The following is a 23,925-nucleotide window of genomic DNA, read 5'->3' as shown; positions in this document are numbered from 1 at the left end:
TAACTGCATTAGGTCACAATATGTAGACTTGCAAGAATGCAGGATGGCCATGTTCTCTACACACAAAAGAAAAGAAAAAATTGCAGAAAAAAAGCAAATGAAGTGTTCTTAGGGAGAGAAGCAAAGCTGAAAGATCTTGCCCTCAGCCCAGCCAGGGAAGGAGATTCACGAAGAGTAGCCTGTGGACCTGACAGCTTTCCAGTCCTGAACAGACTTTCAGGAAGCTCAGTCTCATTCCTTCTGTTGGATTCTGAGAAATACTACAGCATCCTATGTAAATTCCTCTTTTGTGGATTTTTCCAGGGGTTTTCTGTTATCTACAAGTAAACGGTCCCTACTGAGATAACATTTTAACTAATTTGAACAAGTAATTTAAAAATTAAATTACATACTCATTTTCTCACATTTCCATTTTTTTCCTCTTTCAAAATAGTTAGGAAGACACAGACAGTGGAATACTGGTGCTTTTTTCTCCTTGAAACTCTTGGTACTTAAACTCTTGTGTTATGTTCTGTTAGGCTTTGAATCGATGAGAAAGGAAAGCTCTAAGAAGCATCAGAACTGACTTGGCATGTTGACTCAGTTCCTGCGTGACGATGGTATTTACATGCGTGCGCATTAAAGTGCTGACACTCATGAGAAGAATGTCACTCTGTCACAATTTCCTGTTTTAATGCAAGTCCAGGCAACATCTCAGTCTTCTTCAGGCTTTCCCAGCAGCACTGGATTTACCGTGTCATAAGGTACAGCCTGAATTTGCTGGTCGGTTTTCTTTAGCTCTTGGCTCCACTCCAAGATGGACCAAGTTTATGATAATCAGAAAAAGGTTAGAAAAATGCACTTAATTGGTTCTATACCATAACCATCCAAACAGGCCCATCAAACCTCATTCTTATTGGAAAGACATGGAAGGAATACCAATATGCCCCTTCTTTTGAAGGAGATATATTTATGTGTCTCAGGACACAGAACCCCCAGAAATGTTCCTGAGGTACCAATCTCCTGTATTTGATGCTATTTATAGCCTATATCTCCCTGGCAATCATTTGTCTGACCAAGAACCAAATATACTTCCTATTTCTATTCTACAGATCATTTAAAACACGATGTTATTTTAGGCAGTGAACTAGTATGATATCAAGTGGAATAGGAAGATGATCTAGGGGAGCCAAACTCTGCTTGAAAAGAGAACCGACCTGACATGGATGTCTCACAATATCCTTTCAACAAATGCCTTTCTCCTTTAGATAGTGCAGGTCAGTTTCTGTTGTTTGCAACTGGAAAATCTAGATGATGCTGAAATTTGTACCATGAAAATTTCAGGCAATAAATCTTCAGGAAAATTAAGTTATTTGGAATGGGTTATCTAGTTGTGATGAAGTAAGAAAATCTTGACATGTGAAACTAGTATCAGTCAACAGGGAATTGCTTTATTTCCTCTGTTTATGAGAATCTAGAACCTACAGAGATTCTAGAAAGCTTTAGGGCAGGAATCAGCAAAGAGCAGAGTTGAGTTGCAACAGAAACTTTATGATCCACAAAGCCTCAAATATTCTCTGGCTTTTTACAGAGTTTCTCATCCCTTGCTTTAGGTAATTGCATAAGTTTCTGCCATCAAATAATAAAAGTATGAGGAATTCAAGAATTTAGAGATAACATTAGATAGACTAACCAGGAAGAATGACAAATTCTAATCTGTAGATTCTTGCCTCAGAGTACAGCTTGATATTCAGGGACATTCTATGATAATTCTTTTTTAAAATTTTTTAAAATTTGTTTTAATTAGTTATACATGACAGTACAATGCACTTTGATACATCATATATAATGGAGTATAATTTCTCTTCCTTCTGGTTATATGTGATTTAGAATCCCACCAGTCATATATGTACATGGGGTAATAAAGTCTGATCCATTCTACTGTCCTTCCTACCCCCATACTCCCTCCCCTCCCTTCAATCCCCTCTACCTCATCTAGAGTAACTCTATTCTTCCCTAGCCATTACCCCCATTGTGAATTAGCATTTGAGTATCCCAGAAAACATTTGGCTTTTGGTATTTTGGAATTGGCCCTGCTTGATAATAACGTAGTGTCCTTTTTCACATATTGCTTAATTCTGCTTTCAATATTCTGCTATGGATTTTTGTGTCCATGGCACATTGGTCTAAGAGGATAGATCTATTTTACCAGTGATACTGACTAAAGTTTTTTCTGATGTCGGTTTCCCAGATTTCCAAGTAATTCCAGTTCTGGCATGCTTTGATATCCCATTATTTCATGTTGAACTTCCTTATAACCACTATTCCAAGTGAACATCTCTCCCATGATTGGATCTGCCTTATGAAACAACTTTTCCATGGCCCCTGAAGTTGCATCCACCACTGACTGGTTCCTGTTTATTCCCAGTGGTGATTTATTTCTACTTAGACCCCAGGCACTCCTGTCTTCCCTATTCTTCTGCAGATAGCAGTCTGCCAGCATGGGATTTAGAAATCCTTTGAAAGCCTAGGGGATTCTTCAAATGACAATAAAAGTAACTCCAGCACCTGGTACATCTGGCATCTCTGTGCCCACTGAGTCATATCACTGCCATTCCTAGAGTCTTCTCCATTGCCATGCTCTGAATTCCTCTCTATCCTTGCTCTTTCAGTGATTCATGTTTTTTCCTTCCCTTTTTCTTTTTTCTTTTCTTTTCTTTTCTTTTTTTTTTTTTTTTTTTTGGTGCTGGGGTTTGAAACCAGGGCCTGATGCTTTCAAGGCAAGCACTCTACCAACTGGGCCATATCCCCAGCCCTTTCCTTCCCTTTTATATCATTTTTTTCCTCCATTGACTCTTTGTGATCAATGTATAATATGCTCAAATATCTTTTAAATTAAAATGAAAGTTATTTTCATTGGTACAAATAAGCAATTAAAATAAGTAAATGAATTAATAATCTACTTCGTTTAATTACTAACTTGAATCTTGCTTCTCCACAGAGAAGCTTCTAAAGAGTGACATGCCCTCATTATTTCCATTTTTTCTCCTTTGTCTATCATTAAGCAAGCAATATGAGCTTATTTTCACCCCTAACATTTCAATGACTAAGGGCACCAATGACTTAGTAATTAATAAGTCCCTGAAAACATGTGAATTTTTAGTGATGTAATATATTGGCAGAATTTGACATCTTCTTCTTTGCAGTCTCCACTATTCATCAATTTGGTGTCTATCTCTGCGTTGTATATGATCATTCACTTTGTTTTCTCTGTGGCTCTGCATCTTAAATATTGATTTCACCCAAAGTGTTATCATTTTTTTTCTCTTTTTTGACTTTGAATATAATAAGGGAGGTCCCCAAAAGATTTAGGGATTAGGTTAATATGTTAATACTATTCATTAGAATAGTATTACTGAGTACCTATTGTATATCAGACACCTTATTCAATGGTTTGGATACATTCTTATTTAATATAATTCTTTCTGGTTTATAAGAGGTATTACTAACAGCACTTTCCAAATGTCAACAACGGGTAGGTCAGCAAGAGAACAATCCAAATTTGGATCTTTTGAAAGCAGAACATATACCTTTATTGATGACACTAATGCTAGTGATTTTTATTGACATCTTTGTGATTCCCAAGTCTCTTTCCAGGCCTTTCTCCTGAGGCCTAGGACTATAGCTGCCAATGATAAGCTCTTCAAAGTCATCATGAATCTAAACTTTTGATCTTTGTTCCAAATCTTTCCTTATCCGGTGTTCTCTATTTTAGTGAATAATGAATATATCCACATACTGTTTTACAATTAGAAACCTTAAAATAATTCTGTTCTCCTGTCCCTCACACCGTTCTTGGCCTCTAATCTACAACCATCACAAACTGTCAAATTTACCTCCATTTAGTCCTCTACCTTTACCTCTTTTCAATCTCTTATTCTGGTGCCTTGCATCAAACTTTGCTGATCACCTAACTAGTCTCCTTGTTTTCAGTCTCCTTACCCTGCTCCCAAATCATCCTACACTTTTTGGCAGTATGCAAATCAGAATCTGATCCTGTTACCATCCCTAAGAACAATTCTTTAGCAGCTCCCCATTGCATTCAAGAAAAGATTTAATTCTTACCATGACATGTAAGGCCCTTTGATATCTATCTATTCCAACCTCCCCAGACTCTTTCTCTGCTAACTGCTACGTCAGCCCCCCAAACCCTCACTCTTAACCCACATCAGTACTTGCAGTTGTTGGAACAGGCCACTTTTCCTTACACTTTATTCCCTCTGCTTGGAGTGTCCCCTCTTTTGTTTCCCCTGGTTTGTCTGTGAGGCAAGCTTTCCTTCAATAATTAGGTCAAGTATTTACCACTTTTTGATACTTCCTCTGAATTTCCCAGAGGAGGTCACTCTATTTTCCTCTGTGCTGCCTTCTGCAACTTGCATGTGCTTCCATAACAGCTTCAAGTCAATTAAACTTATTTGTGTTGAATTGCTCCCTCATTTTACTGTAAGGAGATGGATACTGTATTTTTAAAGTATATGCCTCTGTGTGTGTACTTTTGATGAATAGGATCTGCCACTGCCTAGCACAGATTCTCAATAAGAATTCTGACTAATGATTAAAGAAACATACTAGGAAAGAAGAGAGGGGACAAAGGAAAGATGCTCAGAATTCCAAGAAACTACTCTGATTCCTTGTGGCTTTCTATCTCTTCTGCTAAATAATCTTGAGTCTCCCAACGTTAAAACTTTAAATCATGGCTGAGGCTTCTGTTCTCACCTATTTGGATATAAATATCAGTTATTCTCTGCAGTCAGTTAAGTCCCTTCAAAATTCTCTTCCTGGAAGTTCTTTTGGAAGCTTACCATCTTTCTCTACAATCTTGTTGCCTTTTCACTGACTCTCCTGATCCATAATAACGTCATAAGCAAAGAAAACAATATTTCTCTTGAAAATGTCAATGACTCTTAATGATGGAAATATATTCTATAGTGATGCCATATTGTCCAGGAACAATAGATATATTTCAATATTCTGTCTAAATATATTTCCGTTGCAAAAATGCAATATTAAATACTTAGAAGCTTTTTATTTTGAATATTGTATTCAATGTTCAAAAAAATGACCAATTTCTTAAGGAAAGATAAATATTTCTGGAGGTTTTTGTATTTTAATTCTTTTGAATTAGCAAAGCTATAAGAGATAAATAAAGAAAATAAATTGTTAGTCTGAAGGTGAAGAAAGTAACTGAGAGTAACTTTCTTGTTTTCTAAGCAATTAGAGGCAAGGTAGGTAAGAGGGTTCATGGCAGTGCAAATAAGGAGAAAAATTGACAGTATACAATTGACTGTGTCATAGGGACTTCTGCAAGTGTTTAAAGCATAACTACTCATAAGGTGGAGAATTCACAGTTTTGGGTAGTATTGGATATCTATTGATTCTATTGGAAATGTGGTAGAAAGGGACTTATGATCTGTTATTCTAAGAATTTGCCCTTACTTCCCTTCTTAGTTTTCATAAATTTCTCAGAAATAATCTCTGCTAATGAAGTGGGTTGTCTTTTAAAAATCAACCCTATAGAAGGTAAATATTTATTCGATAAAAGAAAAAGTAACCTTCAAATATTTCACTTATCAAAAACAATGAGTCAAAGAACAACTGCTTTTACAATCTATCTTTCCTGGTGAGAATTTCTTCAACCAATTCACTCCAGGGCAGGTCTTTATCTTAGTTTTCACATTTATTTAAACCAAGGCTATGACTGAAACAACTTTATACCTAAAAATAGCAAACAATATACTCTTCCTGCTTCCTTAGGAAGGCAAAACATTGTCCCAAGGACATTTATTCTCTACATGTGTTTACCCTCTGAAAATGCTCTATCACTCTCTCCTGCCGTGTAAGCTTCATTCGTTATCATTTTACTCTTCCTTAAGCGATTTTAGTTTCCTTCCCAGGATTTGCCTTACAAGGCAGACTCCTGATTTTTCTCTCCTTTGCCTCTTCTTCTTCTTTATATTACTTATTATTTTGGTAGTAGCTAGATTCTTATTTTCCCTGTCTTTAATTTTTGTTTCTATAATTCCAAATTGAAAAGACCAATTGCACTTGGATTTCTAACAACTTATAATCTGGGGGATATTGTGTTGATATGGTGCCTAATATGAAAAGTTTCTAATTGTTGTTGCTGGAAAACTCTTTGAATTACAAAAAAAGCCTTTCCTTTTTGTCATCAATAATGGTTTATTCCTTTGATTTTCAAAGCATCTGAATCTGCCCTCATTTATCAATATGGAACACCAGTATTCTAAGTTCTCTGCAGACAGCATAAACCCTAATTGTTTTCTATTCAGCTACTTTCAAAACCCAGGAAGAGATGAAGGATTTACAAGCATTTTCAATGAAACACTCTAGATTGAAACCCCTAAGTTATTTTTTATTAAATTAGGTCCCTGAAAAGCTGCATGGTTGTACTGTGTTAAGTCTCTGAAAGGACCAAATACACTAAGATATATTTTTAAAACTCTTGACTTTAACAGAAGATTGCTGCAAGATTTAAAAAAATAAGGAATTCACTTTCATACTGATTGTTTGATCTGATTATAAAACTATTACTAAGGGTATTTTTCTTAAGCAATGTAAGTTACTAATCTCTCTATAAAATGAGATATTGCTTTTGGAATTTAGTTGCAGAAAATGAGAGGCTTTCCAGAAGCATTGGCATGATCTTTTTTCCCTGATGATAGTTAAAAAGTGCTGTATTTTTCCCTCATTGCTTGCCCCACCCTTGGCTGCTAGGATACTCAAAGCAAAATCTGATGCACAATCACATCAATTATGTCAATGCTTTCAAAATGTTGGACATTTTTATATTAACTTCAAAATGCTTACTGTATCTTCATACTTCCAGAAGAAAAATTTATATTCTACTTTTAATCAGATTACTTTTTTCCTTTAACATCTTTTACAAAGATTACTTGGATTTGATGTGCCAGTGTCATTTTAAACTTATATTAAAACAATAAACTATTAAAATAAAAAATTGTTATTTGTGTACTATTTAACATGTTTCATATACTTTCAGTGGACCATATAGAACATATGTTAGAAAATATTAAGTTACATTAACCTTCAGGATGAATTTGTTCTATCCCTTTATATTTCATTTCATTTTTTTATTTGAAAATTCTTTGTGTATGTCTTTTGTTGCCTGAAGGGACTTGTAACTGTAGTTGGCAGAAATCTAAGTGCAACTAGTTTATGTTTAAAAAAAGTAAATTGAAAGTATTGGTTTGCATATTTGAAAAGTACAAGGAACACCTCTTCAGGATTAGCCAGCTCCAAGCTCAATGACTTCAGAAGGTCTCAACTATTTATTCCTCACCTTTCAGCTTTATCCTATGTAACTGGGATTCTTGGGCAGACTCTCTCCATGTGCTGGCTTCCTGCAGCTCCAGGGTTTATCACCAACTGCTTGGCAATACTTTCAAAGAAAAAACAAAACAAAACAAAAAAAGCTTGCTCTTTTCCCTAATTAGAGCAAAGGGCTTAAGTCTGGCTTTCATTGCCCTGAACAAGGTCACATGACCATTACTGATGCAATCGTTGTGGCATGGCATGGGCAATGTTCTGATTGGTAGTGTCTGGGTCACACGCCTTGGGAAAATGGGTTAGTTCCACCTACATCATGTATATTAATAGTAGGGTGAATAGTTTTCTAAAGTAAAAAGAGGCTGTGGTTACCAGAAGTAGGAAAAATGAGTGCCAGATAATAAAATTACCAGGTGTATATCACAAAGTCAGACTGCCAGATTTAGGGAAAAATAAATAATTAAAGCAGGGCACCCAGGTATGATTAAAATTCAAATAAACAATTAGTGATTTTTACTAGAAGTATGTTTTATGCACTATTTGGTACAGTTTATATTAAAAATTATTTATTACTTATCTGAAATTCAACTGGATATTCTATGGTTTATCTGATAACCCTACCATAATTGTATATAAATAAATTCAATTAAAAAGAATAAAACTTGTAAAATTGACTTTAATGGAAGAGGATAATAAGTAATCTCATATTAGCCACTTAATCCATTCAGAATCATAGGTGATATAAATATCACTACAGTAAAAATAAATAGCATGTTTATGACCAAATTTCCATTAACAACAACAATTTAATCTCAGTTAATTCAAGCAACTTGTCTTTATTTTGTTTTCATAAGTTTGGTTGATATGATTATCTATGTCTTACAGTTTTTGGTTTGTTCATCTGATAAAGACCTAGCTTGTTAAGATATTTCCACTGGTTTAGCATTCCTGAATATGTAAAACTAGATTAGGACATTTAGTTACATATATTGGGCCATGGCTGCCACAGTATTTGCTTGTCTCAGGATGTTTTATACTTACGTCACCTGATAGACTCCTGTAAGGCTGGCAGATTCATCACCGTGTACTGTGTATCTACACCACCCTCATTTTAATAATAATGTCAACTTCAGTTGACATTTGAGGACTGTCAGTCCAGGAATCTGCCCTCTTTGAACATGTAGGCATGTGACACAGCTCAGGTCAAGCAAACAATTCCTCCCTGAAATTTGAGTTTGAAGAGGAGTTGCTTTGGAAACAAAAAAGGAATTGATTCATTCTGATGTTGACTACCTGAGAAGACTGTCCATGAACTCATTTTGGCAAGATCCTAGGCAAACAAGACAGTTCTCATATTTATTCTAAGATTTATACAGGCCTCTCTATCCTTTTACTAATTTCCTTTTTACATGCTGCAGTCTGTTTTTGTTCTTAGAAACCCACAAACCTTTCTAAGTAGATGTCATATCATTTTGACATTTTAAATTGTATTTCTCATGTCAACCTAAGCATCTACCAATACTGTAGTAGAATTTCTAAGATAAAGTTACAGTGAGAGAAACACAAATAATGACTTTATTGTCTATATCTATTTAGTCCTTGTTTTCCCCTTTCCTAAGGAGAACAATGCATTCAAGTAAGAGGGTCTTCCTTACTTAACCTCTCTTACATCCTCAATTATCTATTATGTTCACATACAGTGTAAGGCTCTTGGAAGGATATAATGTTAAGAACATAGTTTGGGATTTTCGAGAGTCAATAAAGCAAGCTGGGTTCCATAGCAAGTCAGCTCTGTGATGGACTTAAGTGGTCAGGTTTTGTACAGGAGCGTTTAGGGAATCTATACCTATGAAAGAGAGGGAAAGGAAGCAGGAAGGAGCAAGAAAAAGGAAAAGTTGAATTGTGGAGCAGACCCAGCAATAGTTTTGGGCCACCCTGGAGAACCTGGTGCTAAGAGGGTCTTTCACAAGGTGGGGTCAATTGGCCATTGAGGAGAGTTGCCAAGACCTTCACCGAGATGGCTCTCTACAGAGGGAGCAATCCTGATGGCACTGGAAGTTGAAGGCTGTCTGCCAAACAGTCCTTCAATTAGCTGGGATAACAAGTTCTGCCAGGAGCCAGGTGATGTATCACAACATCCACTACAGTTAACCATCCATTGCAAAAGATTATGAGATGCAAACATCTGTCTTTATAATTTATACAGTTCATTTGCAGATGATCTCATAGAGAAATAATAGCTGTCTCAAACCCACAAGGGAAATAGATTGAAAAAACAAATAAGCAAAAAACCAGCCACCTGCCTATATAAGGCAAACTGTGAAATGAAGACTAGGTGTTTAGGAAAAAAAAAAAAAAACCAGTTATTAAAGAGACAGGGTCTTATAATACTAAAAGTTAGGCAGAACATAATATCAGAACAAAGGATAACTGTTTAAACTGAATAAATAGAACTAAAAACAATTCATTGCATTGTTCTTATTTATCTCATTTCGTCATGAACAAGAGAAAAGTTTGTCACCAAGAGTTTGTGTACTAGCATTTGGAAATCATTGCTCTAAGTGGAATGTTAAAAAAAAAAAAAAAAAAAAAAAAAAAGATAAAAAGCCACAGTGGATGTTCCAGGGACAACTTTGTACAAAGCGTGACATTGAAGCTGGACAGTTCTGGGAAGACAGGTAGCAGCATGAGTCAGGGAGGAGATTTCTGGTTGAATAGAGACCTTGGACAAAGGCATAGAGATTGGGATGAGCAGGGTGTGATCACGTGCTGAAGCAGAGTACTTCTGTTCAGGAGGGACTTAGTCATGCACAGGAGACTAATGACTAATTGAGAATTGGAACTAGATACTCTGACATCTAGAGGTGTCAAATCCGAAGACTGAGTACTTGTAACATGAAGACTGAAGTTTTTATAGGTACACTCTTCACACACACAAGCACACATCTTCATCTCATCTTAGTGGTGGGAATGAGTAAGCGGAATGTGACTTGTGGAATGGTAAATAAAACAAGTGGTAGGTAAGGTATCCTGGGGACAGATTTATAGAAACTTGGCGTAAAGCCAAGCTCTGCCTAAGAAAGTCATTTGGTGCTTTCTGCCTCCAGTGAGAAGGAATCCAGTAGGGTGGGCAGATCAAGGACACAGAGGGCTGCTTGCCAAGCAAAGGGCAACCAAGCTGATAGCTGATGTTGCAGTGAAGGAACTGGATCTGATGGCAGACTAAAGCACACCTGTGACAAAGAACTGTTGGTACCAACTATCGATGACACATCATGAAGTCTCCAAAGACTCACCATTGTCTTGTTTTGGCTTTCTTTATTTCCAATGCCATTGAAATGTGTATTCCCTAAGTAGAATAGTTTTATGATGGTTCAAGTCTACTCTTGCTTAGGAAGCTACTGGCAGTCTTTAAATTTCTTTCCTGATTCCTGATCAGATTTTTTTACTCACTTCTTTTCATTTTACTGTCAGTTGAGATGCTTGCTGTTAATGCAACAAATTGTCCCTGTGCCCTTACTTAAGTACCTGTTTGGGCTGGATATATAGCTCAGTTGGCAGAGTGTTTGCCTAGCAAGCACAAGTCCCTGGGTTCAATCCCCCGCCGCACCATTAAAAAAAAAGAATAAGAAAAACTGATTTATCTGATCTGAGCCTATTTTTTAAAAATTAGGCGTTTACTATTTCAGTTAATTCCTATTTACGAATAATAAGTTTGCTCCACTATTCTCATTCTTTGCCTCTTTTCGATGGAAGAGTAAAACAAGTATATATTGATCACTACTTAAAATCCCATTGTTTTAAAATTTTGTATAAGTTTTTACTAATTAAATTTTAATACTAGTTGTAAAGAGAACAACTACAATGTTCTTAGATACTTTGGGGATAAATATCCCATAGAATGTTTTTATGTAAAGTGCATTTCTTACATAGTATTAGCTTTCAACAATTCGGTTTCACCTTGAGGGGTGTGTGTGTGTGTGTGTGTGTGTGTGTATTGCATTTGTGGTATGTGTGTGGAATGTGTGTGTATGGCATGTATGTGTGATGCATGTGTGGTGTGTGTGGGGGTAATGTTGCATGTGGGATGTGTGTGGTGTGTACATGGGGTGCATGTATGTTATGTGTGGTATGTGTGAGTGATGTGTATGTGTGGTATGTGTGGTGCATATGTAGTGAGTGTATGTGGGATGTGTGGGGTGTGTGTGAGTGGCCTGTATATGTGGTGTGTGTGATGTCTGTGTATGTGTATGTGTTGTGTATGTGTGGTGTGTGTGGTGTGTGGTGTCTCTATGTGTGTGATGTGTATGAGTGGTGTGTGTGTGTGAAGTGTGGTGTGTAACATGGGGTGCATGTATGTTATGTGTGGTATGTGTGGTGTGTATGTAGTGTGTGTATGTGGGATGTGTGGGGTGTGTGTGAGTGGCCTGTATATGTGGTGTGTGTGATGTCTATGTATACGTATGTGGTGTGTATGTGTGGTGTGTGTGGTGTCTCTATGTGGTGATGTGTATGAGTGATATGTGTGTGTGATGTGTGGTGTGTGTGTGTGGTGTTTTTGTATGATGTGGTGTGTGTGGTGTGTGGAGTGTATGTGTGGTGTGTATGTATGATGTGTATGTGGTGTATGTGTGCAAAGTGTATGTATGATGTGGTTTGTGTGTGGTGTCTGTGGAGTGTGTGTGTGGTGTGTATATATGATGTGGGGTGTGTGTGTGTGTGTGTGTGTGTGTGTGTGTGTGTTGTGGGTCGGGGGCGTGGGTTTTCTTTATAGCAATCAACTCTTCCTTTAAGTCATAGCTTTACTCTTTGCTTTATTGAAATCCCTCAAATTCATGATTCAGAACTCAAAGAATTCTCAACTTAGATGGAATTTTTGGCAGTGTTCATGCTGTTTTATTCTCTCCCCTCAAGTTCCCTACTTCTTTTGAGACAGGGTCTCACCATGTTGCTGAGGCTGGTCTCAAACTCATGGGCTTGAATGATTCTCCCGCCTCTAACTTCCAAATGGTGGGGACTACAGGTGTGTGTCACAGTGCTGCCTGCTTTCTGATGAATAGATTCATTTAGTCTAGCAGTTGGTCGGTCAGTCAGTAAATCCATATTCATCCATTCACTCACCAACTATTTGTCTTGCACTCTGCTGTGCCTGGCGATCTCCAAGGCAGGGGGAATCAAGAGTGAATGAGGCTGTCTCACACACCCAGTCTTTGCCCCTGTGTTTCACTCGGGTGCTTCCATGCCTCCACCTCAGTCACCAAATCCTGTTAATTTCACCTCTTCTTCCTGCTAAATCTTTCCCTTGCTGCTGTCATCAGTCTTCATTACCATCATTCTAAATCAGATGCCTAATTGGGATAACTATGAATGCTAATTAATGAATCTCTCTTCTTCCTCTGATTCACAATCAAAGCTGCAGTCGCAGGATCTTCCTGAAATGCAAATTAGATTTTGTACAAGCTACAAGTCGCATCTTCCGTTCCCCTCTTGATGTGCTCCTGAACATTGACATTCCTCAAGGACCTTCCGGATCTGTTCATACAGATGTAACTTGCCTCATCTCCTGGTACTTCCTCCCTGCAATTCTTCAGTTCCTGGAACATGTGTGCCCTCTCACCATGGGGTCTTCTGACTCCCTTTCCCTCTGACTCTTCACTTCAACATTCTTTATCTCCCACCTCCTTCATCGCTTTTCCCCCTAGTTAATTCCAACTCATACTTCATGTCTACCTTAGGTCTCACCTCTTCAGGAGACATTCTCTGGGTTAGGTTTCTCTTCTAGGTATGCCTTTACTGCAGACAGTACTAAAATGATCTCTCCTCTTGTTTCTGGGTCTCTCCAGAAGCAAGTAGAGGGCAGGGAAAATGTCTTTTCTGCTCTGTGTTCCTATAACCTAGTTTACTGCTTGTTACATTGAAGGTCCTAAATGAGCACTTGAATGAATGAATGATTAAACAAGAGAACAGTTGTTTTAGTTAGATTTTCATTGCTGTGACCAAAATACCTGACAAGAACAATCTGGAGGAGGAAAAATTTATTTTGACCCGGAATTTCAGAGGTTCAGTTCATGCTCAGCTTACTCCATAGCTCTGGGAATGAGGTGAGGCAGAACATTACCTTGGAAGGGTGTGGTGGAAGAAAGCAGCTCAGGACATGGCAACCAGGAAGGAGAGAGAGAGAGAGAGAGAGAGAGAGAGAGAGTGTGCTCCACCAGGGTCAAAATATAAACCCCAAAGTCATGCCCTCAGTGACCTGCTTCCCCAAGGCACACCCTACCTGCCTATAGTTATCAGCCAGTTAATTCATTATCAGTGGACTAATCCATTGATTAGGTTATACTTCCCATAATTTAATCAATCACCTCCAAAAAATTCTAGCATTGTTTCACATATGAGTTTTTGGAGGGATACCTCATATCTTAAACCATAACAACAATTCATCAATTATTTTAAGAAAATACTTAATAAGTTACTTAAAATGCCACAAGAGTCCAAATTCTGTATCACATACCAAAGCTATACATAAAAAAATGACCAACGATTTTGTTGTTAGTCCTTAATCACATCTAGAATAAGACAAAAATATTGTAAATTAGGTGTTCTCGTCATGAATAAAGTGCGGAGTGCAGCTAATTTGTGGCAGGGACTTCAATTTAACCTCTTTGATTTTTATCTCTGGATTTTGCTTTGTCCTTTTTTTCTCCCCCCCCCCCACTAGATAAATTGCCAAAATAGCCCCCCTACCTTTGGTTCATCATTGTCCTGATGAATCTAAAATAGCAAACTTTCTTAGGCAACTAGTGAAATGGTACATACAGTGAACCAGAAATGGGAAGACCTGCAGTTATATGGAAAAATAGAGACCACATATATCTTAAGTTTGTAGGCTTGTACTGGTCAGGTCATTTTGTTCATCTGGAATTGAGCCTGAAGCGTTCTCCCAGACACAATATTTAGCCGTCTGTAATCTTTTTTAAATAGGATTTAATTTGCAAATTTTCAATTTGTATAAAGTTTCAAGAAAATATCTGTACTACATAAAGTAAGCTATATCTCCATATATCTCTGAGTTATCTTAACTTGTATGTAATTCTTATATGTTGGAGCTCTCTGTTTCAAACTGGACAAGGTCCACTGTCAGGACACAGGCATTATTGTGCATCTTTTAGAAACTGGTGGGACAAGCCTAAGGAGATTCTGATTTCCATGAGTTGATTAGCAGGCAGAGCTTCGTTTTGGGCTACAAGAAGTCTAAAGAAGTGTTGTGCATGAGAGTCAATGAGCTAGAAACAATTTTTAATCCTTAAGCTGCACATTTGAGATGTCCTGGGAGACATGGTCTCTGTCAGTAATGATGCATTCCTACAAGTGGTTTCTCAGTCAAAGTTGGTGGAAGGATTGGTTGTGGCCACATAGGAAAGAGGCCCCTTGTCGCTGGCTCTTTGTGGTACAAAATCCGTGGATATTTGTCACCGCTTGCAGCAACAACTTGCATGGGTCTTATGGGTGGTGGACTGGAAACTGAGCTACTTCTTTCTCTTTAGTGCACTGCTTTCTTGCTTGTTTATAGAGGATAGAGGAAATGAGGTTTACTTGCTTTGAGAGGAGAGAGAGAGAGACTTTGCTTATCAGAGAGAAAGAGACTTTGCTTAAGAGAGACTTTGAGAGAAGGGCAGGCTTTGCTTAGAGCTTAGAGGAAGAGAGACTTGCTACACCTCACTTAAGGTCTGCTTCTTCTTACTGGTGTGTCCTGCATCCTGTGAACTAAGGGTGTGTCTACCTAAGGTGCTTTAGTGATGCATCTCAGTTCTCCATTCTGCGATCTGCCTTCCGCCGCTGCCCCTACTCGCTGCTTCTATAGGCTAGCTACTTCCTTTCTTCTGGCTGCTGCTGCGTGTGTTTTGCTGCTTCGTGTGTCTCATTCTGCTTACGCTTATATCACCTCCAGGAGGTGGAGAGCAGGGCCACGCCTCTTATGCAAAGATTAGCAAGACGATAGATGGAGCAGGCACAATTAGGAGTGCTTGAGAACACATGCGCATACATTGTGTGCGTGGACGATAAATCACATGAGTGTGCTTCTGTCAATTAACCTCCTGGCTGCCGATGTGATCAGGCTCCGCCCTGGCGCGGTCAACATGGCATAGCCCCCAACAGCCCCTGGAGACTCTGAAAAAATATTTGTAGTGGATGGATATTGTACAACACAGTATTACCCCCCACGAAGTACAAAGGAGGACATAAGCTTGTCAAATTTGAGTAGTTAAGAAGCAAAAGTTCATTTGTATCCCCAAGATGATAAGACAAGGAGAAACTGGGATTAAACTTATAAAAGGACTGTATGAGTTTCTAAGTCAGACCGTCATTGTGTTATTTTTATGAGAGAAGTTCTCCCACCGTAGTTTACACTTGCTCTGTGCAAAGAGTAGTCATTGGCCACATGTGTGTTGAATACTTGAATTGAGATGTGCTTTAAGAGTAAAATGTATGCCATATTTCTGAGACTTAGAAAAAAAAAGGAAAGTTTTAATAATTTCTAAACTGATTAAACTTTGAAATAATATTTTGAATATATTGGGTTAAATACAATGTATTACTAAAATTAACTATACATTTTACTATGTTTCATGTGGCTATTAGAAAATTAAAATTTATACATGTGACATGTACTATACTTTTTTGTATAGGACTGACTGATACTTAACATTTGGGCATTAAGTCATACGCCACTTGTTTTCCTTTTTAATTTGTGCTTACAAATTTTTTGGTTTGATAAAATTATGACCTACTTATGAATAGGTTCTGTGTTTCTATTTTTTATTTTTTCAGGTGCTTAAAGCACTGTTAGTGCTTAATAAATTTCACTGTATACTTGTTGACTTGAATTTATTAAAGAAGTTTTATTTCCATAAAACTCTGAGTCAATTTTAGATTGTGTCCTAGATAAGTGTTTTGACTATAAACGGAACTTTATATTGTTATAAAAAGTATTCAGTTCAGAAAATGTGCTAATGAGTAACAGAATTATATTAATTCTATCATGTCATATTTCTATCTCTTGATTTTACATGTTTAAAATGGGAAATTGTAAGTTATCAGAGAAATTTCTTCATTAATGTTATTGCTATTTCTATAAGCATTTGTTAATTTTTGTAACTAGGAAAAATATTAGCAGAATTTCCAAACTTCCAAATTATTAGTTTTTATTTTGAACTACTTATTTTGAAATAATTGTTCTAGAGAAGACTGAGAAGAACAGCATAAAAACTTCTGTATACTTTTCAGGGAAATTCATCACCTATTCTATTATGACCACGTTTACTTTATTAATCCATATCTATCAATCTGTATACCTATCTTCCTATCTACTTATATATCTTCATATGGCTAATTTTTTCATAAGGTACTTAAAAGGTAGTTGCAGACATTAGACTTCTATGTCCCAAAATATATTAGTGTTTCTTAAGAATGAGGATATTCACTTACGAAATTATAATGCAATGTTCAAAGTTTATGGCAGAAGAACCTGCTTACTCATGGCAGCAAAGAGAGAGACAGGAAAGAGCTGGCATCTCAATATCTGTTTTAAGGGCACTCTCTTCCTGCAATGACCTAACTTCCACTAGGTTACAACTCCTAAAAAAGATCCACCTCCTCCCAATAGTGCCATTGACTGGCTATTAAACTTTTAGCATATGGGCCTGTGGGTGACATTTAAGATCCAAACCATAGCAATTTTTTATATTGATTATATGTTGAAATAACAATATTAAGAACATTTTGAATTAGGATATTATTAAAATTTATTCCACTTGCTATTTTAAAAAATTTTAAGGTGGCTACTAGACCAAGTAAAATTACATTGTGGTTCTCCACTGTGTTTCTATGGACAGAACTAGTTCTAGAACTTTGGTTATTTTATAAGTGGTTATTCTTTTATGAAGCTTCCCCCCAGGCTTGCCTCCAAGCCTGAGATAATTGATGCCTTTCCACAGTTCAAATCACTTACAATGTGGTCAGCAACCATAATATAAAACAGAGAAGAGATTTTCAATCTATGCAGTCTTAGCATTTTGTCTAGAGTGACTTTCAGGCAAGAAGATAACATTCTTTAACTTTCATCCTAATTGCTAAGTGAGAATTCCATTGTGTATTTTTCTTTCTCAGTGGTATAAACTTATTATTCAAATTATACAGTTTTAGGAAAAGAGCTGCAGAAATGGTGAGGACCCTTGAGTTAGAAAAACAAAAATATGTCATTATGTTTAACAGTTTTGCAATCTTTCTATTGCTATTATTAACATAAATACTAATATTAAATGTGGAGTAATAAAATAGTTTTATCCCTTGATAATATTAATGCAGATTTTTGTTTTCAGTCTGTTTCAAAGAAAACTAGTCCCATAGGAGTATGGTTACTTTACCCCTTGGTGTGTCTGGCACAATCCCAGTTTATCCCTGACACCCTGGCATAATTATTAACAGGTCTCCCTTTCACTTCCCTAAGTGACCCAGTTTGGGCCATAAATTATATGACCACCCTTTCTAAGATACTGCAGGATGACAGAATGCCTTGGTTAAATGAGTTTGGGAAATTAATCATATTCCATTACTCACCTAGAAATTTATAACACATATTAGCATAAAAAATGTCATATAATAGATATATGTAATTTAGTTTAAGTCAATGTTTCCTAAATTTATTTCATGGTGAAACAATTTTTTCCCTTGCAGTACATATCAACACCCCAAAGAACACAGTAGTTAATCTATACACAAAAATTTTCAAGATCAAATTTCTGGCTAATAGGTTTCTACCTTAGGAAGAGGAGGTACAATTTTTTTTTCTTCTCATTATATAAGTAAATATATAACCATTGCTTATTAAACTTGCTAGAGTGTAGCAGTGATGTGAACAGACACCTGATTAAGGAAATGTTTTTCTTTAATTCATGATCAGGAACTCTGAGTTTTTGCTCTGAAATTAAGAATTAATTCAATTAGCATCAATAAATATTCATTCTATGTCTCCTATACATCACCCCGGAGCTAGTACTGATGATGCAAAAATCAATTAGATATGATCTTTATCTTCGAGTTGCACATAAATTGGTTTGCCTCCTCTGTGTAGGGACTTTGTTCCTATTTTTTGGTTGATTAGTTGTTCATAATTGCATTCCCAATTCTTACCACATTGCTGACTATCTATAAATGGCAGTGAGTTAATCTATTGGTAGAGGACACCTGACTAGAATAGATATAAACCAAGTGCAGTTAAGACTCAAGGCTCAAGAAGCCTTTCCATCTGTGGTGGTGGGAATGCTCAGACTTCAGAAGAGTCTGGCCTTGGGATCTCTGGGTGGCCAGAGGAAGGTTTGCCTGGAGGGCAGGCACGTGACTTAGGGCAGCTCAAGCGCAGGGCCAATGCCCAGGCTGCAGAAGGTACCCAGGTCGAAGGGATGCAAGCTATGCACAGGCCACTCAAGACACTGTGCATCCAAGATCCATCACTTGTGTATCACAGCCCAAACCTAGGTGAAGAGAATCCTGTTAAAAAACAGACGAATCCTGCTGGAAAATAACACCAAGCTGAAGGCAGAAGCAAGAAGTTCCTGGCTGATCAGGATAGGCCAGCAGGTCTAAGACTCAGGCCAGCCATAAGAACCCGGCCACAACTGCAGGACTATCCAAGGAGAAAGAGATCAAGAAGGAAAGCTCCCCTGTCGGGCCTGTACCTAGTGGTCTCAGTGATTACGTGGGCCAATCAATGAAATACAACAGGTCTTTATCTGCCAAACCAAACCAAGCCAACAACAGAACACAGAGAGCAAATTGCTCGATTCTCCCCAGGGTCACTGAAAAAGATTTCCCCGAGGAGGTGCTAGATGAGTGGAGCCTTGAAGGAAACGGAAATGCTTGCACAAGGAAGAGATAGCAGACAAGTTCAAGTCAGCCCCTGTTCTGTGCCGCTGGGGGCAGTGAAGTGACAGAGGCAAACAGAAGTTTAAAGGCAATTGGGAATCACATGTAAAGGTCTTTTAAATGTTATTTAAGAAGATTGGTAAAATGAGTTATGATTTTAACTACCATGACTTTGTGACCAGGGTCACATGTCATACATTCTTTTCATACTGAACAGCTAACTCATTAAGAGCCTAAAGAGAAACTTCCATAGGTGTGTTATACCTGTACCAAAGAAATAAAGCATGCTGAATCACCACTCTGCACAATAGCTTTTGGACACTCCCTTTCAATAAAATGATTGTCAGAAACTATTTGAGCAAGAACTTCCGTCAGAAAGTACTCAGCCTCTGTGTGTGTGTGTGTGTGTGTGTGTGTGTGTATGTGTGTGCGCGCGTGTGAGTGTGTTCAATAGCAACAGAATCTTTTTGTAAATGGGAATTTAATTCTTTGCTACAAATATTCTTTGTTTTAGTATACTAAATAATTTCCCGGGTATTTTAAAGTATGTCCAGTTTTTTTTTTTTAAACATTTAGATTTCAGGCTATTTATGAAAATAAAATATATGAATGAGTTCGAACTGTTTCTAATTTGCAGAACAGTCAAATTTAGCATGGGCCGTGTGTACAACATAACAGCAACATCATAAACAGTTTTTAAAATTCTTGGAATGCAGATAATCTACATTTTTGCTTTTTTGTCAGTGAGAAGCTGCTCAGTTCAACTAGAAAATGTGACATAAACCACAAACTGACCTCACTTAGTGACTAGCCAAAGGAAAACAGAAGCTTAGAGGCTTCACAGCTGCTGACAGAGAGTCCTTGGAAAGAATTATTTTGGAATATTCTTACTGTTGCTAAATATGGGAATTAGAGAGGTCAGAAATAGGAAACCCAGAAGAAAACAAGCCTGTCAGCATTCAAAACTGATTACTAGGAAACTACTTTGTGGTTAAAAATCCACAGGATTTCAACAACTTTATTTAGTAATGTTTATCTGAAAGGACTTTCATTGTGTGTATTTTGCTACAAATAAATTTGCTTACCTTAAGTCTCTGATGAACTTTACAAACCACATGTGCTTCGATTTGCATTTGCCACTTTTCATGATGGCTACTAACTCCATTGAAAGCAAGAAGTCTTCCAGGATGTGGGAAGTCTTGGCAGTCCCGTGGTCAGAATATGTACTTTTTGCTCTTGTGAATGTACATATCTTAGAATAAATCAGATACTGAGCTGTGACCTCACCAATTAGCAAATAGAAGCCTGTTAATTGTGCTGAGTTCCAAATATTGAGTAAAGCAAAGGAGAAGTGGTGTTTTACTATCCTAAACCAATTGGGTAATTTATTTTCATTATTTCATTTGCTTTAGTACTTGCACCATAAACATTTATTGAAAAATTAAATGTTGATTTCTTTCAACAAACCAGAAAACTCTCACTGGGATTAGATAACAACTGTACCTGCTATGTGGAGTAGACGGTATATGAGTTGAGATTCAGAGGACATAGCCTCACATTCTTACTTATTTATTCTCTAATCAACCTGTCTAAGGCAGGTTAATTTCTGCAGCCTCAGTTTCATGATCTTTAAATTGGGAATGATGATACCTGTGTTGCAATTGTGTGAGGATCAAGAGAGATTGTACTTGCCAAAGTATTCATTGAAACAGTAATGTACTGTACTGCTTCTTTTCTCATCCCTTCCACAACATCTTTATTTCCCCTTTGCTTCTTGAAGTTCCTTGAATTCAGAGCTGGATGAAGGTGTGGGACACATGGACAGTTCAGCTGGATTCCAGTCTATGAAAGTGCTACACAGCCCTGGATGCATTGAATATATGTTGCCAGCTAATTCAGACTTTGATCTACGATCCATGGCAAAGTATAAATTTTCAGTTCCATTCCTGTCAAAAGGGGTAAGCCCTTGAGCAAAAATGAAAATATAAAACAATACCCTCTTTGCTAAAATCACCTTTTTGAGCTTTCTTGTGCACAAGCAGACAAAAACTTAAGGTCCAACAGAATACAGGCCATAACACTACTGAGTGGGAACACGATTCATCTTTATATTTAAAACTTTAATCTCCAAATATGTTTCCAGGGAAGTGGTCACATTTTTTATTTTCAGAGAACTGACTATGCTTTGGCCAATAGAAATCAATCAGTAATTTGTTCCTATGCAAAATTTTTTATTAATATAATTTTTCATATTCTCTAAGAAAATGCTCAACACATAATTTTGGTTCAGAGAGGTGCAGGATTGTTTGCTTTCCAGTGATGATCAGGTTTTCTTGCACTCGCTGATTTTTCGTGCATTTCGTCCTCCACACCGTTCTTACTCTACTTTGTCCTTACTCTTCCTTCTGTCCTTACTCTACTTTGTTTAATCTTCATCTTTTGAATCAATTAAAAAAAGCAATTCTTTATCATATCATCCTTTCTCCTTATTTCCAAACAGGGAGTTATACTCTTCTAAGATATCAACTTTTTTTTAAACCAAAGTAAAACAAATAGAATATTTAAAGTATATATCAGTTTTAAGACAGGTTCCCACTGAAAGACCCTAAGTGACTAATAAATTTTAAAATCAAGAAAATGTGTTGTGGCTGTCTTCTATGTAAAACTCCAGCACAAAGCATCTTCTCTAGTTTAGATTTATTTTACTAGGTCTTTATTTATGGATTGATAACTATTTGAACTATAAGGGGTTATGAATTTGGTGTATTAGACTTTCATGAGGCAAAAGTTGTATTACTGTATTTTGAAAACTCAGAATATGTCTTGCTCTGAACTCCCTTGTCAACATGTCTGGTGTTAATTACTAGAGAGCTGATTATTACTTGTTTGGCTTTGTTCAAATTTCCCAGGGGCAATATATAGCTGATACTGTATCATCATGGAGGAAGGGATTATTGATTTTGAGTTTGTTCTAGTTGCCTCATTGTCGTACCAGTTGCTCAAGTCCAGGTGACCTATTTGAAGGTAGGCTTTTCCTTGCTTGTACAGTACTCTTATGCATACTCAATGCAGCCTGGCATTCTCCACGAATCACAATGCCAAAACAATAGGGACCAAGTCACCGGCCCCTTAATGCATTTCTGGAGGTCCTCCATCTGTCAGTTTTTTTTGCGGTGCTAGGGATTGAACCCAGGGCATTGTGCATGCAAGGCAAGCACTCTACCAACTGAGCTATATCCCCAGCCCACCTGTTGGGTTTTTGAATGAGAATGAGACCTCTGAGTCCCTAACCACCTCAAGAAATCGCCAGACCTTCAGCAAGCAGCTGTAGTGGGCTCTGGTAAAAACTATGATTTATCACGCCAGTAATCCCAGAAATTTAGGAGGCTGAGGTAGGAGAATCACGAGTTCAAGGCCAGCCTCAGCAACTTAGTGAGGCCCTAAGCAACTCAGTGAGAACCTGTTTCAAAAATAAAAAAAATTAAAAAAGAGTCACAGATGTGGGTAAGCATCTGTGCGTTCAATCCTTGGTACCAAGAAAAAAAAAATTAAATCTCCTCTAGGACCCTTAGGACTGAGTTACTTCCCTCCTCAATTCCAAATAATAATCTCCATCCACTCTCCTTCTGAGATGAGAAAATACAAGCTTCCTCAATGGGCCCAAACCTGAAACAGTTGAGCCTTCTTTTTCTGAAGAGTTTTGTGTTTATTGAGTTGAAGAGGGGTAATTACCTATAAAGAGAGAATAAACTTTACCCTTTCAGGTGCAAGACAGGAAAATAGATCATATATTTTACCACAGTGAGTCAACAGCAGGGCAAACCAAAATAGCATTGACTAACAATCAGGACTTACCAGCTAGCTGGTTTGGTGTGTTTGGCCACTTCCTCCCAGCAGACACTGCTCTTCTTGAGAAAGAAGCTATTTCTTTGTAGCTGAGTACCCAGCAGTCAACACAGTATGTCATTTGCCAAAAAATATTAGCTGAATGTACGGAATATATTGTGGATTCTTTTTTTTTTTTTTTTTTCTTATATAATTATTCTCGTCATAGGAACTTGTAGATGAATGAAACTGTAAAACTAGTTGAACTGAACTCAAGAACACCTTTGTTCTCCAATCGTGACATGTCCATCCATTTTTCCCCAGATGTACAAGAAATATAGGCTATCAAACATGCCAAATTGGAATTTTAAAATTCTGGGATGTAAAATTGATCCTGGTTATGCTTTGTTCCCCTGAGAAGTTGTTCTGTCTTTTTTTTTTTTTTTTTTTTTTTTAGTGTAGCACTGTGTCTATTCACATATTGTGAAGTTAGTAAACTGTTCTGAATTTAGATGAAGAGTACACACTGTTCATTGAGTGCACAGAAATAACTTTGAAAGTGAAATGTTTGATGGGTACACAGATCCTTGTACTTTGCTTTTGTTACATGTTTAACAGTTGGTTTATATCACTGATAAATATCAAGAACATTTCATGTGAGTACCAGGAAGTTCCTGGGTTACTGTGAAGTTACCAGTGTACATTTCAAAGCCCGTGCTGTTTTATTACCTCTGTTCATAAAATTTCCTCAGTTAAAATGTCATTTTAAGATCATTTTAAGCCAATGCTCAACTCAGTTTTTGGCTAGCTAAAGCCCTATACTGCTATTTT

General features: G+C 37.2%; 1 protein-coding gene across 1 annotated transcript in view; it reads left to right on the top strand.

The window, feature by feature from the left end:
* Positions 1 to 417: 417 nt before the first annotated feature.
* Positions 418 to 23,925, top strand: part of HYAL4 (hyaluronidase 4) — a gene marked incomplete at its 3' end in the record, with an annotated part of 84,971 nt that continues 61,463 nt past the window's right edge. The window contains 1 exon segment of the mRNA XM_079150374.1: positions 418 to 743.

This window comes from Sciurus vulgaris, assembly GCF_902686455.1.
Source record: "Sciurus vulgaris genome assembly, chromosome: 8".
Lineage (NCBI taxonomy): Eukaryota > Metazoa > Chordata > Mammalia > Rodentia > Sciuridae > Sciurus > Sciurus vulgaris.
The sequence above is the reverse complement of the archived record's forward strand: the minus strand, read 5'-3'. Positions and strand labels throughout refer to the sequence as shown.